Source organism: Zalophus californianus, chromosome X (genome assembly GCF_009762305.2).
Source record: "Zalophus californianus isolate mZalCal1 chromosome X, mZalCal1.pri.v2, whole genome shotgun sequence".
NCBI classification, from domain to species: Eukaryota; Metazoa; Chordata; class Mammalia; order Carnivora; family Otariidae; genus Zalophus; species Zalophus californianus.
The window spans coordinates 79,859,835-79,867,091 of NC_045612.1; the positions used below are offsets into that span (position 1 = coordinate 79,859,835).

Sequence of the window (7,257 nt, forward strand, 5' to 3'; positions counted from 1 at the left end):
TTAGAGCAGAGATCAATGACATAGAAACTAGAAAAACAGTAGCACAGATAACTGAACCAAGAAGCTCTTTCTTTGAAAGAATTAATAAGATCGAAAATCCACTGGCCAAATTTATCCAAAAGAAAATAGAAAGGACCCAAATTAATAAAATCATGAATAAAAAGGGAGAGATCACAACAAACATCAAGGAAATAGAAAAAATTATTAGAAATTATTACCAGTAACTATATGCCAACAAATTAAGCAACCTGGAAGAAATGGATACCTTCCTGGAAACTTACAAACTACCAAGACTGAAATAGGAAAAAAATAGATAATCTGAACAGACCAATAACCAGTAACGAAATTGTAGCAGTAATCAAAAAACTTCCAAAAAACAGAAGTCCAGGGCCAGATTTTTTCCCAGGGAATGTATCAAACATTTAAAGAGGAAATAATACCTATTCTCCTGAAGATGTTCCAAAAAATAGAAACAGAAAAAAAATTATCAAACTCATTCTACGAGGCCAGCATTACCCTGATCCCAAAACCAGGCAAAGACCCCATCAGAAAGAATTACAGGCCCAGCTCCGTCCCCTTTTCTGTGGAGTCTGAGTGAGCCCTCGCAGGTTTTGCTTCCCCACTCTAGAACCGGATCACCATGGCGACTGGACAGAAGTTGATGAGAGCGATTCGAGTTTTTTAATTTGGTGGACCAGAAGTGCTGAAACTCCAGTCGGATATTGCAGTACCAATTCCAAAAGACCATCAGGTTCTGATCAAAGTCCACGCATGTGGTATAAACCCAGTGGAAACATATATTCGTTCTGGTACTTACAGCAGAAAACCACTCTTACCCTATACTCCTGGTTCAGATGTGGCTGGTGTAATAGAAGCCGTTGGAGATAATGTATCCACTTTCAGGAAAGGTGACAGAGTTTTCACTACCAGCACCATCTCTGGGGGCTACACCGAGTATGCTCTCGCAGCAGATCACAGTGTTTACACACTGCCAGAAAAACTGGACTTTGAGCAAGGAGCTGCCATCGGTATTCCCTATTTTACTGCTTATCGAGCTCTGCTCCACAGTGCCCGTGTGAAAGCTGGAGAAAGTGTGCTGGTTCATGGGGCTAGCGGAGGAGTTGGACTAGCAGCATGCCAAATTGCCAGAGCTTATGGCTTAAAGGTTTTGGGCACAGCTGGTACTGAGGAAGGACAAAACATTGTTTTGCAAAATGGAGCCCATGAAGTGTTCAATCACAGAGAACTTAATTATATTGATAAAATTAAGAAATCTGTTGGTGAAAAAGGAATTGATGTGATCATTGAAATGTTAGCTAATGTAAATCTTAGTAATGATTTGAATCTTCTGTCATATGGAGGACGAGTAATAGTTGTTGGCAGCAGAGGTCCTATTGAAATAAGCCCACGGGACACCATGGCAAAGGAATCTAGTATAATTGGAGTTGCTCTCTATTCATCAACTAAGGAGGAATCTAGGCAGTTTGCAGCTGCCCTTCAAGCCGGAATGGAAATTGGTTGGTTGAGACCTGTAATAGGTTCTCAGTATTCACTGGAGAAGGTGGCCCAGGCTCACGAAAATATCATCCATAGCAGTGGGGCTCGTGGGAAAATGATTCTTCTCTTAGAATGATTAATTCTTTCATGTATTTCCTATGCAATTAGAAGTTTCCTGTCCCAGTTTTACTTACACTACCTTTGTTCTAATCAGCATTCATTTGATTCAGTGAGTTTCTTATATTAAAAAACAAGATTTGCCTTTAGAGATCTGAGCATTGGAGTAGAATTTATTTTATAGCTCACAATATTCTTTATGCCTCCCACCTGCCTCTAATCAAGGAGTCATCATAGTAGGAAATAAAATGTCAGTAGTCATTTGGCATTGGGTGCGTTACAGAAATTCCTGGTGCTTGATCATTAATTCCATACCTTTGACTAAAAGAAGCTAATTCGAAATAAGACTGTGTGATTTCCAAGCCTACTTGTCCTTGTAAAGGTTCTTTAATACCTGATTAGCTCAGAACTGTATTGGACTCTGAAGATTTTCTGGACTAAATAAGATCCCTTTTCTAAGCTAATCTCATCTGGATCTACAAGTCTCTTGCAAGGGCAAGATAAACAATGTCCAGAGAAATGTGTTTTTTAACAAATAGTTTTCCACTATTTCCCCAATATTAGAACATCCACTGTGTTGATGGTTGATTACTCATTATCCACATATTCTTTTTTTTAATTGTACATTTAGTGCCACCTTTTTTTAAATTTTATTTTATTATGTTAATCACCATACATTGCATCATTGGTTTTTGCTGTAGTGTTCCATGATTCATTGTTTGTGTATGGCACCCAGTGCTCCATGCAGAACATGCCCTCTTTGATACCCATCACCAGGCTGACCCATCCCCCCACCCCTCTCCCCTCTAGAACCCTCAGTTTGTTTCTCAGAGTCCATAGTCTCTCATGGTTCGTCTCCCCCTCCGATTTCTCCCCCTTCATTATCCGTATATTCTGTGAAGAGAGCAGCCTTATTTTTGGCATAATATGATAGGTAGGTACCTAGTCTCCTGAGAGATACTTCCTGATGATTTGATTTTCCAAAATAGATTTAGAATTATCTGAGTGATGGGAGTTCTATGTTTTTATTTAAATTACTAAACAAATTTGATACATTAAGAGTGATCTGCTTTTGTCTTCATTACATGATAACCTGCAGTAAATTCTGTAGAAAAATAAAACCTGTGTTTATCTATTTGGTCTTTATATAGTACTTGCCTTACATCTTTTTTATGTAGTTCCTAATGGTTAATTTCTAACAGTGTTCTGTGCTGGAAGTCCTTATCGAAACTAAATAAAGGGATGATTACTTAGAAAAAAAAAAGAATTACAGAACAATATCCTTGATGAACATGGATGCCAAAATACTCAATAAGATCCTAGCTAATAACAACCAACAGTACATTAAAAGTATTATTCACAACGACCAAGTGGGGTTTATGCCTGGGCTTCAAGGGTGGTTCATCATTCTCAAATCAATCAACATGATAGAGCACATCAACAACAACAACAAAAAAAGACAAGAACCATATGATCCTCTCAACTGATGCAGAAAAAGCATTTGACAAAATACAACATCCGTTCCTAATTAACACTCTTCAGAGTAAAGGGATAGAGGGAACATTCCTCAATATCATAAAAACCATCTATGAAAAGCCCACAGCAAATATCATTATCAATGGGGATAAGCTGAGAGCTTTTCCCTTAAGGTCAGGAACACAACAAGGATGACCACACTCACCACAATTGTTCAACATAATGCTATAAGTCCTTCCCTCAGCAATCAGACCAGAAAAAGAAATAAAAGGCATCCAAATTGGCAAAGAAGAAGTCAAACTTTCTCTCTTTGCAGATGACATGGTACTTTATGTGGAAAACTGAAAAGATCCCACCCCCAAATTAGTAGAACTTATACAGCAATTCAGTAATGTGGCAGGATACAAAATCAATGCACAGAAATTAGTTGCTTTTCTACATTCTAACAATGTAACTGTAGAAAGAGAAATTAAGGAAATGATTCCACTCACAACAGCACCAAAACCATAAGATACCTCAGAATACACCTAACCAAAGAGGTAAAAGATCTATACTCTAGAAATTACAGAACACTTATAAAAGAAATTGAGGAAGACACAAAAGGATGGAATAACATTCCATGCTCATGGATTGGAAGAATAAACATTGTTAAAATGTCTATCCTGGCCAGAGCAATTTATACTTTCAATGCCATCCTTATTAAAATAACTTGTTTGTTTTCAAAGAGCTGGAACAAACAATCCTAAAATTTGTATAGAATCAGAAAGGACCCCAAATCACCAAGGATATGTTGAAAAAGAAAAACAAAGCTGGGGGCATCACGTTGCCTGACTTCAAGCTATATTACAAAGCAGTGATCACCAAGACAGCATGGTACTGGCACAAAAACAGACATATAGACCAATGGAACAGAATAGAGAGCCGAGATATGGACCCTCAACTCTATGGTCAAAAAATCTTCGAAAAAGCAGGAAGAAATATGCAATGTAAAAAAGAGTCTCTTCCATAAATGGTGCTGGGAAAATTGGACAGCTATATACATGGGAATGAAATTTGACCATTCTCTAACATCATACACAAAGATAAACTCAAAATGGATGAAAGACCTCAATGTGAGACAAGAATCCATCAAAATCCTAGATGAGAACATAGGCAATACCTCTTCAACATTGGCCACAACAATTTCTTTTAAGACACATTTCCAAAGGCAAGGGAAACAAAAGCGAAAATGAACTTTTGGAACTTCATCAAGATAAAAAGCTTCTGCACAGCAAAGGAAACAGTCAGCAAAACTAAGAAGCAGCCCATAGAATGGGAGAAGATATTTGCAAGTGACATTACATATAAAGGCTTGATATCCAAGATCTATAAAAATCTTCTCAAATTCAACACTCAAAAAACAACTAACTGAGTCAAAAAATGGGCAGAAGACATGAACAAAAACTTCTCCAAAGAAGACATACAGATGGCTAACATACACATGAACAAATGCTCCATTTGTTCAGGAAACAACAAATGTTGGTGAGGATATGGAGAAAAGGGAACCCTCTTATACTGTTGGTGGGATTGCAAGCTTATACAGCCAGTATGGAAAACAGTATGAAGTTTCCTCAAAAAGTTAAAAATAGAGCTACCCCATGACCCAGCAATTGCACTACTAGGTATTTACCCCATAGATACAAATGTAGTGATCTGCAGGGGCACGTGCAATTCAATGTTTATGGCAGCAATGTCCACAATAGCCAAACTATGGAAAGAGCCCAGATGTCCACTGACAGATAAATGGGTAAAGAAGAGGTGGTATACATATACAATGGAATATTACTCAGCCATCAGAAAGGATGAATATTTACCATTTACATTGATGTGGATAGAACCGGAGGGTATTATGCTGGGCGAAATAAATCAATCAGAGAAAGATAATTATATGGTTTTACTTATATGTGAAATTTAAGAAACAAAAGAGAGGAGTGTAGAGGAAGGGAGGGAAAAATAAAATGAGACATAATCAAAGAGGGAGACAAACCATAAGAAACGTAAGCATAAGAAACAAACTGAGGGTTGCTGGAGGGGGTGGAGTGGTGGGATGGGGTAACTGGCTGATAGGCATTAATGGCTTATGATGTAATGAGCACTGGGTATTATATGCAACTGATGAATAGCTGAGCTCTTACTCTGAAACTAAGAATAGGTTCATTAATGTTAACTATGTTATTTATTTATGTTATATGTTAATTAATTGAATTTAAATTTAAAAAAGAAAGAAAGCCATGATAGTAATACTTATCTTGGACACACTAGATTTTAAACAAAGACTGTAACAACAGACAAAGAAAGGCACTATGTTGTAAATAAAATTGACAATCCAAAAGGAACATCTCACAATTGTAAATATTTATGTTCCCAATATGGGAGCACCAAAATATATAAAACAATTAATAACAAACATAAAATAATTCATTGATAATAATACAATAATAGTAGGGGCTTTAACACCCTACTTACTTCAATGGACAGATCAACAAGGAAACAGAAAATCAACAAGTAAACAATGGCTTTGAATGACACATTGGACCTGATGGACTTAACAGATATATTCAGAATATTCCATCCAAAAACAGCAAAATACACATTCTTTTCAAGCACAAATGGAATATTCTCCAGAAAAGATCACATATTATGTGACAAAACATATACAAATACAAAAATATTGAAATCATACCATGCAACTTTTCTGACCACAATGCTATGAAACTAGAAATCAACTGCAAGAAAAAAATTTGGAAAGACCACAAATACATAGAGGTTAATCATCATGCTACTAAACAACGGATGGTTCAACCAGGTAATTAAAGAATTAAAAAAAAAAAACATACAAACAAATAAAGTGAAAGCACAATGGTCCAAAACATTAGGGATGAAATAAAAGTGATCCTATGAGGGAAATGTATAGCAATACAGGCCTACCTAAAGAAGCAAAAAAAACTCAAAGAACAACTTAACTTTACACTATAAAGGAGCTAAAAAAAGAACAAACAATGTAGCCTAAAGGCAGCAGAGGGAAGGAGATAATAAAGATTAGAGCACAGATAAATGATACAGAAACTATTACTACTACTACTACTACTAGTACTAGAATAGATAAATGAAGTAGGCAGATAGTCCATTGAAAGAAATTAATAAAAATGATAAAACCCAGGGTGCCTGGGTGGCTCAGTTGTTTAAGCGTCTGACTTCGGCTCAGTTCATAGTCTCAGGGTCCTGTGATCAAGCCCTGCATTGGGCTCGGTGCTCAGCAGGGAGTCTGCTTCTTCCTCTTCCTCTTCTTCTGCTCCTCCCCCCACTCATGCTCTCTCTCTCTCTCTTTCTCTCTCAAAATAAATAAAATAAATCTTTAAAAAATTTATAAAACCCTAGCTAAAATTAACAAAAACTAAAAAGAAAGGACCAAATAAATAAAATCATAAATGGGAGAGGAGAAATTGCAAACATCATCACAGAAATACAAACAAGTATAAAATAATATTTTGAAAGGCTATATGCCAACAAATTGGCCAACCTAGAAGAAATAGATAAATTCCTATAAACATAAATTAACAAAACTGAAACAGGAAGAAATAGAAAAATTGAAAGACCAAAAACCAGTAAACAAATTGAATCTGTATTTGAAAATTTCCCAGTAAATAAAAGTCCAGGACCAGATGGCTTCACAGAGGCATTCTACCAAACATTTAAAGAAGAGTTAAGACCTATACTTCTCAAACTATTCCAAACATTTTTTTAAAAAGTGACAACGTTCAAATTCATTCTATGATGCTAGCATTACCCTGCTACCAAAAGCAGATAAAGACACTACTAAAAAAGAGAATTACAAACCAATATGCCTGATGAACATAGAATAAAAATTTTCAATAAAATACCAGCAAACAGAATCCAAAAATACCTTAAAAAATCATTCACTACAATCAGGAGAAATTTATTCCTGAATTGCAAAGGTGGTTCAATATTCACAGATCAATCAACATTATACACCACATTAAAAAAAGAAAAGATAAGAACCATATGATAATTTCAACAAATGGAGAAAAAGCATTTGAGAAAGCACAGTATACATAATAAAAAAAAAACCCTCAACAAAGTATTTTTAGAGGGAATATACCTCAACAT

General features: G+C 35.9%; 1 pseudogene; it reads left to right on the forward strand.

Moving 5' to 3' along the window:
* The first annotated feature begins 640 nt into the window (after positions 1–640).
* LOC113931072 lies at positions 641–1,715 on the forward strand (annotated as a pseudogene).
* The last annotated feature ends 5,542 nt before the right edge of the window (positions 1,716–7,257 follow it).